The sequence below is a fragment of the Mustela nigripes genome, chromosome 6, assembly GCF_022355385.1.
Source record: "Mustela nigripes isolate SB6536 chromosome 6, MUSNIG.SB6536, whole genome shotgun sequence".
NCBI classification, from domain to species: Eukaryota; Metazoa; Chordata; class Mammalia; order Carnivora; family Mustelidae; genus Mustela; species Mustela nigripes.
Genome location: NC_081562.1, coordinates 59,725,139 through 59,742,436, shown reverse-complemented (window position 1 = coordinate 59,742,436; position 17,298 = coordinate 59,725,139).

Genomic DNA, 17,298 nt, shown 5'->3' with positions numbered 1-17,298 from the left:
GTCAAATGCTTTTTCAGCATCTATTGAGAGTATCATATGGTTCTTGTTCTTTCTTTTATTGATGTGTTTTATCACTTTGACTGATTTGCGGATGTTGAACCAACCTTGCAGCCCTGGAATATATCCTACTTGGTCGTGGTGAATAATCTTTTTAATGTACTGTTGAATCCTATTGGCTAGAATTCCTAGAAACATATAAACTACCACAACTGAACCAGGAAGAAATAGAAAGCCTGAACAGACCCATAACCAGTAAGGAGATTGAAACAGTCATTAAAAATCTCCAAACAAACAAAAGTCCAGGGCCAGACGGCTTCCCGGGAGAATTCTACCAAACATTTAAAGAAGAACTAATTCCTATTCTCCTAAAACTGTTCCAAAAAATAGAAATGGAAGGAAAACTTCCAAACTCATTTTATGAGGGCAGCATCACCTTGATCCCAAAACCAGACAAGGATCCCACCAAAAAAAGAGATATAGACCAATATCCTTGATGAACACAGATGTGAAAATACTCAACAAGATACATTTTGAAGACAAAATATGAGTAAAAAATCAGATGACTGATGAATGAAAAAATGAAAATCAATTGACTGATGAATGGAATATTACTCAGCCATAAAGAAAAAAAAAAGAATGAAATCTCGACATTTGGAAAGACATGGATGGAGCTAGAGTGTATTATGAAATAAGTCAAAGAAATAAAAATACCATATGATTTCATTCATATGTGGAATCTAAGAAATGAAACAAATGAATATGGCATGGAAAAGAGGCAAACCATTAAACAGACTCTTAACTACAGAGAACAAATTGAGAATTACCAGAGAGGAAGTGGGCAGGAGGATCAGGTAAATAGGTGATGGGTATTAAGAAGGACACTTGTGATAAGTACTGGATGTTGCATGCAAGTGATAATATACACCTGAAACTAATATACTGCATGTTAACTAATGAATTTAATTAAAAACTTGAAAGAAAAATAAAATGTTTAGCTTGGAAAAGCAATTATAAATGAACTATAAAGACACTCATAAATATGGACTTAATCTTATTATAATTCCTAAGTACTATTAAACAAAATGTGTTAGAAAATATAAGTTAGGAGGAGATTCTGGGTGGCTCAGTTGGTCAAGCATCTGCCCTCAGCTCAGGTCATGATCCCAGGGTCCTGAGATCTAGCTCCACATCAGGTTTCCTGCTCAGTGAAGAGTCTGCTTCTCTCTCTCACTCTCCCCTTGTGCACACTCTCTCTCTCTTTCTCTCTCAAATAAAGGAATAAAATCTTTAAAAAAAAAAAAAAAGAAAAGAAAGAAAGAAAAAATATAAGTTAGTGCAAAAAATTCAGGTACATTTGACCCTTGCACAACACGGGTTTGAACAGCATGGGTTGGAACTGCATGGGTCCATTTATACAAAGATTTCTTTTTTGTATAAATACAGTACAGTATGTATTTGTATTTTATGATATTTTTAAGTATTTTTTTCCAAATTTTTATTAACTTTTTAATTTTAATTCCAGTATGGTTAATATACAGTGTTACATTAGTTTTAGGTGTATAATATAGTGATTGAATAATTCTATTGATTATGTAATTCTCTACTAAAGTTTCACCATGATTTCTTTTTCTAAGATTTTATTTATTTATTTGACAGATAGAGATCACAAGTAGGCAGAGAGGCAGGCAGAGAGAGAAGGGGAAGCAGGCTCCCGCCAAGCAGAGAGCCCGATGTGGGCTTCGATCCCAGGACCCTAAGATCATGACCTGAGCTGAAGGCAGAGGCTTTAACACACTGAACCACCCAGGCGCCCTAAAGGTTCATCATGATAAGTGTACTCTTCACCTATTTCACCCTTCTCCCCATCCACCTCCCTTCTGGTAACCATCTGTTTGTTCTCTAGAGTTAAGAGTCTGTTTCTTGGTTTATCTCCCTTTTCTTTGTTTTTCTTTGTTCATTTGTTTGGTTTCTTAAATACCGTATAAGTGAAATAATAGAGTTTGTCTTTCCCTGACTTACTTTGTTTCTCATTATGCTCTCTAGCTCTATCCATGTTGTTAGAAATGCCAAGATTTCACTTTTTTTTAAGATTTTATTTATTTATTTGACAGACAGAGATCACAAGTAGGCAGAGAGGCAGGCAGAGAGAGAGGAGGAAGCAGGCTCCCTGCTGAGCAGGAAGCCTGATATAGGGCTCGATCCCAGGACCCTGAGATCATGACCTGAGACGAAGGCAAAGGCTTAACCCACTGAGCCACCCAAGCGCCCCAAGATTTCACTTTTTTATGGCTGGATAATACTCCATTATATATATATATACATATATATCCATATACACACATGTATCTATTAAAACTTCCTTATACTTTCTCTTCTTATAATATTCTCAATAACATATACTTTTCTGTAGCTTACTTTATTCAGGATATAATACATACACAAAATATGTGTTAACTGACTTTGTGTGTGTGTATTCATTGACTTCAATGTTATTGGTAAGGCTTCTGGTCAACAGTAGCTATGTGTAGTTAAGTTTTGGGAGGGATCAAAACTTACAGTGGATTTTTGATTGTGTGGGGGGGAGTTGGCACCCCTAATCCATGCATTATTCAATGGTCAACTCTTTTTTCTTCTCTCCTGGAAAATTTTAAAGAATTCAAATCCTACTGCCAAGTATAGCAATATTAAAAAGTATTTGTTATTCTGTATATTTTAGAATAAAGAACTTGTATTATATTTAATTAGCATACCTCAGTATTAAAATATGCTTTGCCTTTTGGGAACTATTACTATTTAGTTATTGATTTATAACTTTATATTCTGTGGCTTTTTTTCCTTTATATTGTAATACTAACTCTAAGATATTCAACGAGAGAAAGTAAACATCAATCCCATATTATCTATAAATTTAGTAAACATAGACCTTTTTAGGTAAAGATCCATTTAGCTTATCTTGCTGTGAGCACTATAAATCTTATATTTAGTATTATCTGTCATGGTTCAAATTATAAGCTTCATCTCAGAAAATTTCTGTATTTTTTTTTTGTTCTAGTTTTAATGTATAAGGAAAAAAGATTTTCCACAAGGTTCTCAAGAAGCTGGTTATTTTTAAGAATTATGTGAAATGTATTCAGTTATTAAAACCATATATTTATATAAAGCTAGGCTGGTAAGTTTTACAACCAACTTTCAAAAACAAAACTAATGCATTTATATCTATATACCTATCTGAATCTATATATATTCAGTTAAACATATATGTGTATGTTTATTATATTACTAGTATTAAGCAATATATAACAGCAATAAAATATACAATATTTTTATCTTAAATTCCATACAGCCAATTGATTCTCATAGAATGTTTTCATCAATTTTTTTGTAATTCTTGTATCCCCAACTAACCAATAGTTGCAATTGATGAATGTTGTTGATATTACCATTTACATTAACAAGTAAGACAAAAGTGAAACAATAAAGACATAAATGGAACTTCTCCTTTGTCAATGACTGGAGGAACTTCTTCGCTAAATCAAATAGTTCCAACTGCTGAAAGAGTATTTTCTTAAATTTTTGTTGCTGACAATGTAATGGCAACAGACATAATGCATTTCTAAGTTTAATCTGCATTAACATTTTTCTCTCTTTCTTCTGTTTAGTCAATCTACAAAACAAAACCAAGCCTTGATTTGTAACATTTGCCTATTTCCATGATAAAGGTACTTGTACCATGTACAGTTTAAGCCACCAACTTGACATTACTGACAGCAGAATTAGGAAGAGAGAGGCCATTACACAGTTTTCCCTACACACCCATAAAATAAATGCAAATAACATTCTGGGCATAGGTGATAATAAAATGTACAAAAATCCAGGTGCCTAGATGGTTGAGTGGGTTAAGCATCAACTCTTCATTTCTGCTCAGGTCATGATCTCAAGATCATGAGATTGAGCCCTGCATGGGGCTCACCCAATGAGAAGGCTACTTAAGATCCTCCCTCTCTCTAATATAATAATAATAAATGTAGAAAAATAATTAGGAGTGATGAGTTTTGGATATTTATAATCACCTTTGTTTTTAATACATTGCATTTAATTATAATCTGATTTATTTATTTATTTTTAAAGATTTTATTGATTTATTTGGCAGAGACACAGTGAGAGCAGGAACACAAGCAGGGGGAGTGGGAGAGGGAGAAGTAGGCTTTCCACCAAGCAGGAAGCTTGATGTGGGGCTTGATCCCAAGAACCCAGGGATCATGACCATGATCATGACCCAGGTGCCCCTATGGAACTATCATATGATCTAGCAATCTCTTCAGTGTATAGCTAAAGAACTAAAATCAGGATCCCAAAAAGATATCTTTGTGCCCATGTTTATTGCAGCATTATCGTGTAGTCAAGATGAGAGTAAATTGAATGTCCATGGATAGATAAGTGAATAAAGAACACAAGGTATTAAAAAAAAAAAGATGTATTTATTAATTTTAGAGAGCAAAAAGCCACCAAAGGAGGGAGGGGCAGAGGGAAAGAATCTTTTTTTTTTAATTTAAAAATTCTTCTTTCTTTTAATTTTCTTAAGTTCAATTAATTAACATAGAGTGTATTATTAGTTTCAGAGGTAGAATTCAGCAATTCATCAGTCTTCTATAATAACCAGTGCTCACTGGTTATTATATAACCACATCATCATGCGCCCTCCTTAACGTCCATTGCCCAGTTACCCCAGCCTCTACCCCTCTTCCCATCAGCAACCCTAGGTTTGTTTCCTATGATTAAGAGAGTCTCTTATGGTTGTCTCCCTCTCTGATTTTGTCTTGTTTTATTTTTCCCTCCCTTCCCCTATGACCCTGTTGTTTCTTAAATTCCACATGAGTGAGATCATATAATTGTCTTTCTCTGATGAGACTTATCATGATGATGATGACTTATTTCACTTAGGTTAATAACCTTCAGTTTCATCTATGTTGTTGCAAATGGCAAGATTTCATTTTCTTGATGGTTAAGTAGTATTTCATTTATATATATATTATATATTTTCATATATATTATATATATATATAGATAGATAGATATAGATATATATGTAGATATAGATATAGATATAGATATAGTTATATATCTCCCACATCTTCTTTATCCATTCATCTGTCAATGGACACCTGGGCTTTTTCCATATTTTGGCTATTGTGGACACTGTTCCTATAAACATTTGGGTACAGGTCCCCTTTGGATCACTACATTTGTATCTTTAGGGTAAATATCTAGTAGTGCAATTGCTGGATCTTAAGGTAGCTCTATTTTCAACTCTCTGAACAGTCTCCATTCTGTTTTCCAGAGTGGCTACACCAGCTTACATTCCTATCAACAGTGTAAGAGGATTCCCCTTGAGAGAGAGAATCTTAAGCAGACTCCCCTGGTCAGTGTGGAGCCCAAGAGGGAGCTTGATTTCATGAACCTAAGATCATGATCTGAGCCCCAAATCAGGAGTTGGACACTTAGTCTATTGAGCTACCCAGGTGCCCTTAATATAATTTGATTTTTAACTATGACTGTGTTTAACAGCTCACAGAATTTCTGATATTTTAGGCTTGGGCTTTTGGAACTGGCATTCGTTTGACTGCTATATGTATATACACACAAACACACATATAGAACATTGTGCTAATATAACATGGTCAATAGTCATTGTTTCGATGTGGCTAAAATGCATAAATTATCATCTTTTATTAGTTTCAATATGTTTGCTAATTAAGTTTGCAATAACTTGGGCAGATTTATTCAGGAGAAAACTATGGAGTGTCAGTTATTTGTTTTATTCAGGTTGATATGGACAAGTCAGAGGAGGTAGACTTTATTTGTCAAACATTGCTTTTTCACCCTTGCCATCTACTTAGACCTTAGGCACAAAGGAATTATTCCTTCTGGAATGCTGTTTCCCTACAGAGATATGTCTTCTCTCTGAAGTTTCAAATTGTGCCCAGCTGAACTGAATATTGTATGAACTATTAAATATACAGTTATTTTAAAAGAGCAATAGTCATTAAGGTCATTGCACTTGAGGCTTTCATTTGAACTTCTTTTGGGTTCAAGGCAGACACAAATCTTTTGTTTTACCTACTTTCTTCCTCAGCCCAGAGGCAATGAAGATGAGAGGATGAGAAAGAAAACCCCTTCTCCCTAGATTTTTTGAAAACTTTAAAACCTAATGATAGAACAGGGCTGCAGTTTGAAACATGAAAGGTCAAGGTAGCCTACTAAAAACACAGCGAATATATAACTTCTTATGGGAATCTCCCAGGCGTGAGATTATTCTGAGATTTTCAATCTTATAGTTAAATAGTAATATATCGAAAAGACGGTGAAAATAGTTGCTTTATAAAATGTTCAGGAGTCAGTCATCTAACTCTCACAAAATGTCAGTAGCTTTATCCACAGGCCTTAAACTTAGGAAACTTGAGATATGAGTATTTAAGAAAACATCCTTCAAAAATAAACAAACTTCCCTTTAAGATTAACTTGGAATAAAACATTAAGTGAGTCATTTCCACAAAGCAATAGTTTGCCTATTTCTAACCCCTGATAGAATTTATACAGAAGCAATTTGGTGCTCAGATTCATGCATCTGCCACCAAAGAGGCACCTTGTGTAAAGAAAACCCCTGGGGATACATAAGAAATTTGCCAGAGGTTCTGAGAAATTGAGTCACAGTCTCAAATTTCTTGAACCCTAGGCACCAATCACTAATAAGCTGCTGTCATCAGCAACTATATCATATGTATTTAGTGCTCTGGCCTACATCTTGGTCTTACCTCTGATTTCAGTCAAATCTGGACATTCCTGTTCAGTTTTTACCTCCTTTCTCACTGACAGTGTTCTGCCTCAACTGTTGGCATCTTAGCTTTCTGCAACTAACTCTCTCATCCACACATGAATAGCTTAGAAGTGGAAGGAAATTAATGGGATGACTTTCAACCAATGGGGAACTTGAGTTGATTAATAATTATCTCTCCATCCTGGCTTTTGAGTGGACAACTCTAAAAGACATTTTGTAGTTTTCTTAGCATGGTCTCAATGCCCCAACAGCCCACGTATGTAACCTTAAATGAGTTTTTTCCCTTTCTCTGTTCTGACATCCATCCTGCTCTTTGGAGTAACCTTCCAAATGTTGTCTGGAAATAAGTTAGATTCTGCTTTCAGGGGAACTTAAGCTAAAACACAATCGAATCATCACCCAGGTATTTGTTAAACCAGGTTTATTTCAGGGAAGTTCTTTTTCTATATTCCCTTCTCCACAGGGGGGCATTAAAAATATTCATTTCATTACTGTTCCCCATTTCTCTTTTTTCACTAACTGTGTAGACTGTAGCTACCATTGTACTGTCCCCAGTCTGCCCATTCCTCCATACATACAGCTATCTCAATTGCCCTATTAAACACACCTTCATCCTTCAGAGCTTTTCTGACTACTCTCCAGATTCAAGTTTTCCAAGTCTGAGTCCTGGCCCTAAGAATGTTCTTTGTGTAGAATAGAATCTAGATAAAGTGGCAGGACAATTGTAGAGAGTAGACTGTATGTTTACAGCAACTTTCTGAATGCAATATCCCTTTCATAATGCCAAACACAAAGGAACAATCCTGGTTGTAGCCATATTATAAATCTTGTAAAATTTACCCAGTGATTTACTCAGGAAACTAAAGTGATCCCAGAAGCAGAACTGAAATATAATATAACTGTACAAAACTACAAAATATTTTTTTAGTGGTAATCCATTTGCTTTTCTAAAGAAACACTGGCAGAGTTAATGTTTTAATGACTTAGCAGTATGTTCATTTAAAAAAATATTATACATATACCTACAACCTACTGAAAATATGCAGCTCTTTACAACTTCTTCCCTTTTCCACGTTATAAGGTATTGAGTCAACTCAGCATACATTGTGTCATACTCAAAACCTAAAAAAGTAGACAGGAATCTACATCTCCAATGATGTAGCATCTGTCTTTGTGCAGAGAGATTGGGTTTCAACAGAAATACCTAGAGAGATCCTTATTAAATACTTACGTGCAAACATACAGACGTGTGCAATTTAGACTCTTGAATTTTTACACAAAATCCACTGTTTCTTACTTAAAAATTTATAAGAGTAAACTATGAATTTTGCTTATTCCATAAGTAAGAAATCTGAAACACTGACAATTACACATGGCATGTTCATTGCTGGAGGTTATACATCATTTGCTACAGACTTAACAGCTAGATATCTCACATGTATACTCAGAGGCATACATGTATTTTACCTTCACATTTATTTGCCAATAGAAAATCAGAGAAGAAAACTGAGAAACCAAAATAAAAAAGGAATGTTTATCATCTGTTTCAATAAGAAAATTTACATAAAGTTAGTGAAAAAAAAAAAATACAGCTCATTGCTTCACTAAGGAATTAACAGAAATCATGATGATAAAAGTTATCTTGATTTTTATTCTTGATATAGATAATCAAAGTAAATATTTTCTAAACATTTTTCTATTTATTCTGTGTTTATATTTTAATGTGTGTGTGTACACTTGTTTATTCAAGTCAGTGTGTTTTTCTTTGTTTGTTTTTATATTGGACTGCAGTGAACATGTGCTGCTAAGGCATCCCTGACTTAGACCCATGACAGAAATCAATTCTCCCCCAAAAAAGGAAAAAACAAAAATGTATCCCACAATCTTGCATAGGTGTAAAATATTAACAACAAAGAGAGAGATGAGAAAAAAATCAGAGTAATCAGAAACAAGAGTAAAAACAATATTTGTTGCTAAGTAAACGTCTAAGGGTATCAGAGGCAAACAGTGTCATTCAGTAGTTAGTAAGTACTCCTATAAGATATGGATGTTGAGAAGCTGTAGAGAGATAATAAAAATTTACCTAATCTGAACAATTATGCTTCATAATAGGATTATTAAAAAATGAGAAGAGGCACTTAGGGAAGGGAGAGAGGGAGAGAGTAAGAGAGAACAAATTGAGCAAAAATAGAGAATTTTGAAATCCATAAGCAAGTCCTATTGGCTATGTTTTCATATCCCACCAGTTTCTTTCCAAAAACATTACTATAGCCTCCTAACTGGTCTTGCTGATGTATCACTTATCTCCCTATGGTCTTTTATTTCCATCATAGGCAGAGGAATCTAAAACACAGACATATTAGTTAAGGTAAAACCTTGCTAGCTGATATGACAGATTAACCCTTATCAATAAGGTATAACATCCAAAATAATAAAAGTTTTATAAAAACTTATTTATCATTAATGTCACAATGAAAACTGTTTTTTAAAAATATTTATTTGAGAGAGAGAGAGAGATCATGAGCTGGGGGAGGGGGAGAGGGAGAGAGAGAATCTCAAGCAGACACTCTGCTGAACAGGGAGCCTAACTCAGGGTTAGATCTCACAACCAAGATGGTGACCTGAGTTGAAATCAAGAGTCAGAGGTTCAACAGACTAAGCCACCCAGGTGCCACTGCAAACTGGTTTTGTATGTATAGGTTGAGTTCCTCTCCATGTGGCCATTTAAGGATTTAAGTTCTATATTCCATTTCCTACATTTCATTTACAGGGCTACATCAAAATGCAAGGGAAATATTGGTGAGCATTCTGATTCCCTGTTCTCCAGATGTCCTGGGATAATATTTCTTGTTCTATGTACCCATTCCCATAGCTTCTGCATGACTGGCACCTACAACTTTTTTCAGGAGACACCTTGAACTGCAGAAACTGCTTTGCCCAGAGGCACTGAAATCCAGAAGTCTGCCCAGGGCTGGCCACAGCCAATGATGACTATGGCAGATGTGTGAAAGCAAATCTCTTACCTCAAGTGGTACAACACTGCAAAGTAATTTATACCCTAGAACACCCAGAGGAATTTGCTGAGGTAAGGATTTCACTTGAAAATGCATTCATGCTTTGCTTTTTTACTTTCTCCTCCCACATCAGTTTCTTTACAAATGACTCCCACATCAATCTGCAGCTCAGAGGAACACCTTTCTCTTTGTTCACTCTGCTCCAGACACACTAGTGTCCTTGCTGCTTCTTGCCAGCATGCCTCAGTGTCAGGTTTGTAACTGTTTCACTTTCTGCCTGGAATGCTGTTTTCCCATATGTTCATATGGTTTGCTCTTTTACTTCCTTCAGGTCTTTGCTCAAATATCACCTAACCGGGGAAGTCTTTCATGACCACCCCATAACCTTAGCCCCTCTCAGTACACCCTCAGTACACCCCTTAACAATCCTATTCTCCCCAGAATTCATCTTCATCTGACACACTATTTATTTATTTATGCTTGCTAACTGACTGGGCTCCATGTTAGGATATAGATCCCAAGTGGGATACCAACTTTGTGTCCATTCCCCAGCTACATTCCAGCACCTGGTATAGGACCTGGGTCCATAGTGGACATTCAGGACATTCAGCCTGTATTCTCGAATAAGGTATACAAAAGAATGACTATGCAAAATGTAACTACAAAATAAACAGTATATAATTTTCATTCTATAATTGAGTTTCATGTTGCCTTCCTAATGTCCAAAATCAAAGAAAGCTTATACGAATGATTACTGATAAATATCTGGACTAGTTGTGCCTCAGTCTACTGCAGACTACTGCACAAATAATTGTCATCTTCACTGTCAACAGACATGGTAAGCAGCACATGTTGTAGGATATCGCCTTAGCCAAACCTAGATGGGACCGGTATGGAATATGCTGTATTGACAGTTTATGGAATCAAAACTTCTGATAATATAATGATCAATATAAGCCTACTCTAAGGTAAGGTAAACACATTTACAAAGGACAAAATATATGGTATAGAGACCTTCTCATACTTTTGTGCTGTTAGAGAATAGAAAGCTATGTGACATAAATAAGCTTCCGAATTAAATTCTTATACAACAAAGAAAAGACAGCAGAAGTTTCCTACTAATTTTTCAGGAATGAGCAAACTTACAAAGGAATGAGCGGTAAAGTTAATGCTGAGGTGGTAAACACATTAATAAATTAAAAGAGAGAAAGAATCAAGCATGAAATCAAGAGTGAACTTTAAAGCTAACTTGATCAGAACATCGGAAAAGGCAGTTGGAGAAGGAGACTGCTAGCAAGAGGTCTGAAGCCAGACTGCAGGGCTGGGTACATACTATCCTTTCCCTTTATTTATTTATTTATTTTATTTTATTTTATTTTATTTTATTTTATTTATTTATTTGGGGGGGGGGGGTCCTGAAGAGACAGACGTTCTGTTACTGGTTTGCTGGCTCTTAGGATCATGGATAACTATACAGAAACTGGTAGTGAAGTTGAGCCAAGTCATTTCTAAACGACACATAGTGAGATGGGAGTCAGGCTGTCTGTCCATTATTATCCACAATATGAGCACCTAAGTTTTAATCTGAACAAGGGACTTATGACTGAAAGTTTATCACTATATCGGCATATTATATTGACTTTCTGATAATGTTCTAAAGCCAGTTGAGTAAGAAAGAGAAAATGCCACTGGGTACAAATTGTGGCATCAATTCTCTGCCAGACTGATCAATCGGATTTATATATTACCTCCAGCTACATTCTTAAAATCTATAGTTTTACTTTCTCTTCAGTGCATACCTCACAGCTTAAGTAATTGCAAATTCAAATGCATCTTAAAAGGATTGAACAGGCTTTAAATTAAAAATGTGTGAACACTGTTGTTTTAACCACTCTTAATTATTTACTAATTTAACTTAATACATTTACCTTCTCCCCCCCAATACTCCCATTCCCCTAAAGATAAAGATTCCACAGAGCATCCATGTTCATCCTTCAAATGATTTGGAACTGCTTTAATCAATAAAAGAAATATAATATGTATATATAGATTTTTAGATCCATTAAACTGGATCATTAAAAAATATCAGAAGTTCTGAATTACAAATCCTCTGCCCTCAGTCCTAAAAACCTCTCTTATAATTATAAGATTTTAAAATCCATTCATTAGACATCAATGTTGTATAAAGAGAATTAAAAATACATCTACTCAAAGAGTCTTCTAGCAGAATATAAAATAGTGAAGTCTTTTATGCACGAACTCTTTACACAAAACTGCAAAGTTCAGGCAGTAACCCCAAACATAATATCACTTGCATAAAATTTGACATGTATCAGGAAATTCATCAAAAATAAATAACACAAAGACTAATCTATCTCATAATTTTGCTCTACATTTTGGATATGAAGAAAAATTACTTAAGCAATCTTTCAGTAGAAAAATTTAAGAAATTTAATTTAAGAAATTAAGCAGTTTCAAATTGCTTCAAATGCTGAGCTTTGGTAGTTTCTTATGTCATAATTTAAATGCATGTTGCTTAGAATTATAATACTAATGAAGTATATTTACTGAATATTTATGGTTTTCTAGGTAATATGCTAACTCATTAACATACATTAATTTAATTTACTTTCACAAACACCCAGTAAGTTAAGAGTAATTATCTCCATTTTAAAGACCTAGAAGCACAGACCTAGAGAGGTTAAATAGACGTATAGTTGATGCTAGAGATTGAGCTAAAATGGAAAGCTATCTTCTCCTATAAACATTTAGAAATATTGGATAAAAGAGAACAATAGCTATTTAGACAAGTAACCAACCACAGAAGAAAGTTAAATCCCAAATTTTCAAAAACCCAACTCAAAATCTTAATCATTCTGTGACTCCAGACTGAAGTCAAATGATTCAATGGAGTATCTGAACCAGATAGAGACCCTTAAAGGCTTATCTAAACCTCTAATGGGGAAGATGCTATAAACTACAAGAGCTTCAAGTGATTTGGTTACATCAAGCTAGTAGTTATGAAAAACACCCATATCCATGAAACAGAAACGAGAAAAACTGAAGGCAAAATAGCTTTTGACTTCCTGTGGCCATATGAATATAAACAGACATGAGAAAAAGAAAATCCTCATAGTTGTTCATACCTTGCTGTGGGATCCAAATTCACAAAAGACATATACTACCTAGACACAAAACAAAAAGAAATGTGAAACCTCCCCGGACAGATGCTTCCTAACCCAAGACATATAACTTTCTGACCCAAAAAAACCCTAAACTTTCACAGGATAAACTCATAAAAATAAAGGACACAAGGAAATGAAACATCACCAGAGAAAGTAAGATGACAGAGGAATCATACCTAATATCTCATATCAAGAAATAGAAATAAGGAATAATCAAAATGGCTTTGAAAATGAGTGTGATTGTTATGAACTGAATGTTTTTGTTCCATAAAAAGTTCATGTGTTGAAGCCCTAACTTATAATGTGATGATATTTGTAAGTGGGACCATTGGGAGGTAATTAAGTTAGATGAGGTCATAAGGATGGGACCCCATGAAGTGATTAGTGTCCTTAAAAGAAGACAAAGATCAGAGTCCCTCTCCCCTCCCACGTAAGGAGACAAAAAGAAGGAGGTTATCTGAAGGCAGGAAGTAGGCTTTCACCATAAACTGAACTGGCCAGCACCCTCATCTTGGACTTCCCAGCCTCCAGAACTGTGAGAAATAAATATCTGTTATTTAAGCTATCCAGTCTATGATATTTGTCATAACTGCTTAAGCTAAGGTAGTGATTAATACAGTCATAGAAATTTTTTTAAAGTTGAAAATTATAAATAAAAGGAGAATGTTAAACCAGAATAGAATGAACTTAAAACTAACCAATATTTTTTTTTTCCATAAAGACCTAAAAACTTATTTCATTAGTATGCAGGGATTGCAATAACAAAATTCCCCAAAAATATCCTCTCTCACAGAAGTTGGAAGTCCAAGATTAAGTTGCCAGTAGGGTTGAATTCTGGTGAAATTTCTCTCCTCAAGTCACTAACAGACTCTTTCCACAGTGTTCTCACATGGCTTTTTCTCTATGTGAACATGGACATCTTGTTCTTCTTATAAGGACAATAGTCATATCAGATTAAGACCTGACCCTTATTACTCCTATTTAGCCTTAGTTACCTCCTTAAAGGTCATACCTCCAAATATAGAAATATTGGGGGTTAAGGCTTCAATATATGAATTTGGGAGAAACACTATTCAGTCTATAACATTTCTTAAAATTAAAAGCAAATATATTGAAAGGATCTGTGACATAAAAGATCTGAATAAATCAATAGTGCAGCACAAGAAACTAAGACAGGTAATATGAAAAGACATTGCTAAAAGACAGGGACTAACTTTTAAGATTTTGATTCAACTGCCATGTAAAATACTTTTTTCAAGAGTATCTTCACCCCAGTGTCTTCAGTAACTCCTATGAAAACATATTAATGAAATTATGTGTTCCATGTCTTTTATCTACCAGACAAATGAAGAAATGTCTGTGCAAACAGGAAAATTTAGAGAGATCCAAGAATAGCCATAGCTTAATAGTAGAACTAGAGTAAATATCATTACAAATTTAATCTAAAAATGCTTAGAAACAAATCTCTAAAGGAGTAAGTTGGCTAAAATGTAACTCAACTGTTTCCCAAAACAAACTTCAATACTTCAATACAGGAAAAACTAAACACGCCATAATGTAACACTCATGATATACAATATCCAGTTGAAAATTAGGAGAAACAAAGAGGATTCTGGGAAGATTGTAGAGTAGAAAACACCACAAAAATAGCACCAATAAAAATGTGAATCTATACCAAAAAAAAAAAAAGAAGGAATAGTAGGGATGGTAAAGATGGGGTGAATATGGAGTACCTTAATTCATTTAAAAAGCATTTATAATATAATTAAAAGTTTAATACAAAATGTAACAATAATATGTTACAGGAATTATAATAAATAAAACCAAAAGATATAGTTTCAGCACACATGAAGAGATGGGAAAACTGAAGTATAGTATAAGGTGATATATAAAATTATATATTACTTGAGGATAAACTCTCATAAGTTAATGATGTACATTATGAGCCCAATAGCATCCATGAAACAAAATAAAAGAAAATACAATAGAACTATAGAAAATAAGCCAACAGAGATAAAATAAAATACTTAAAAATACTGATAATCTACAGGAAGAAATAAAAAGAGCAAAAAAGTACAAAATATAGATGAGATGAATAGATGATATGTTGAAATAAAACATACTGATATTTATAGTAAATAAATGTGTAATTAGACCTAGTAAGAATCAAGACTCAAGGATATGTGTACAAGAAACTTAGTTTGAATACTGAGGATATGAATAGGTTAGAAGTAAAGAATGGAAAATATTCTATTATGAAAAGCTTGCACTTAGGAAAGCAGAAATGACTATATTAATAGCAAAATACACTTCAAGGGAAGGGATAATATAAGGGATAAGAAGGGACATTTTATAATCATAAAACATCAGTGTTTTAGAAGCTCGAACACTTCCAAATGCATACACATCCAAAAGTTGAGTTAAAAAAAATAAAAAACAAATAGAAACTAAAAGAGAAATAGAGAAATTCACAATTTGAGTGAAAGACTTGAAACATTTCTCTTTTAGGAATTAATATAAAAACGTATAAGGAAAATCAGTAAGATTATAGAAAACCTGACAATACTATCACATAATGTTAGTGTTGTATAAAGAATATCACACTCAAAAGCAGTTGGATACACATTTTTTCCAAGTGCACAGAAAACATTCACTAAGGTACAATATATAACAGGCCATAGAACTAGTCTCAAAGAATTCAGAAAAACTGAAACAATAAAGAGTATTACTGACCGTAATAGATTGAAATGAGGAACAACTAGGGCATCTGGGTGGCTCAGCTGGTTAAGTGTCCGACTTTTGATCTCAGCTCAAGTTTTAACCTCTGGGTCATGAGTTCAAGCCCCTCATGGGCTCTACACTTGGCATGGAGCATATTAAAAAATAATAATAACTGGGGCGCCTGGATGGCTCAGTCAGTTAAGCATCCATCTTCAACTTAGGTCATGATCTAAGGATCCTGGGATCAAGCCCCATATCTGGTTCCCTGCTCAGGGAGGAGCCTGCTTCTCCCTCTCCCTATGTCTGCCACTCCTCCCCCCGTTTGTGCTCCCTCTCTTTCTCAGTCTGTCAAATAAATAATATCTTTAAAAAATCAAAATAAATAAATATTTAAAAAATAAACAAATGAGAAATCATGAAGAATATATGTAGAAAATAACAAATTTATAAAATTTCACAATATGCTTCTAAATAACCCATGGTGAAAGAAGAAAGGAAAAATAGGAGAATATTTTGTATTAAATATGAAGAAAACACAACATAGACACAACTTTAGACACAGGATGCAGCTAAAGCAAAGATCAAGGAAAATTCATGGCTTTAACTGGGTTAAGTGAGGAAATTTAAAAAGCTTGAAAAAAATCAATAAATATTCTACCAAATATTTAAAGAATAAATAATACCAGTTCTGCACAAACTCATCCAAACTGAAAGAGTGGGGGTATTTCCCAATTCATTCTATAAGACCAATGACTCTGGCACCAAAATCAGAAAAAGATACTGAAATAAAACAAAAACAAACTACCCTCATAAACCTAGCTGTAAAATATGTTTAACTGACTTTTAGCTAATTAAAGTCAATGTATAAAAAGGATACTGTAAGTGGAGAATTATCCCATAAATGCATGCTTCTGTAACATTAAAAATGAATGCAATTTACATTAAAAGACTAAAAAATTATAATTATGTGATCATCTTGATAGACACAGCAAAAGCATTTGGCAAAATCCAGCCACCAGTCCTCTTAAAAACTCAGCAAATTTAGAATAAAAAGGAATTTGGGGGGAGCCTGGGTGGCTCAGTCTATTAAGTGTCTGACTCTTAATTTTGGCTCAGGTAATGATCTCAGCTGCCTGAAATCAAACCCTGCTTAAGATTCTCTCTTCCTCTCCCTTTGCCCCCTCTCTGCCCTTCCCACCCTGCTCTCACTTTCTCTCTCTAAAAAATAAAAAGTAAATAAATAAAAAGGAATTTTTTAAAAGTTCATTTAAGAAAAAAAAAACTACAACTAACATCATACTTTATAGTGAAATACAAATGCTTCTCCCCTAAAATGAGGAACAAATTAAAAATTACCATGCTAAGCATTTGTATTCAACTCAGTGTCAAAACCTTTGAAGGGTCTGAGATTTTACCTTACTTGAAAGCTAACAAGCTTCCACAATTTTATGAATGAAGGCAGAAAAGATGAGACTCCTGGATAAGAGACAAAGAATATTAGCTCTCAAAGCACAAGAAGCAGCATGAGTTTCATACTGATGTC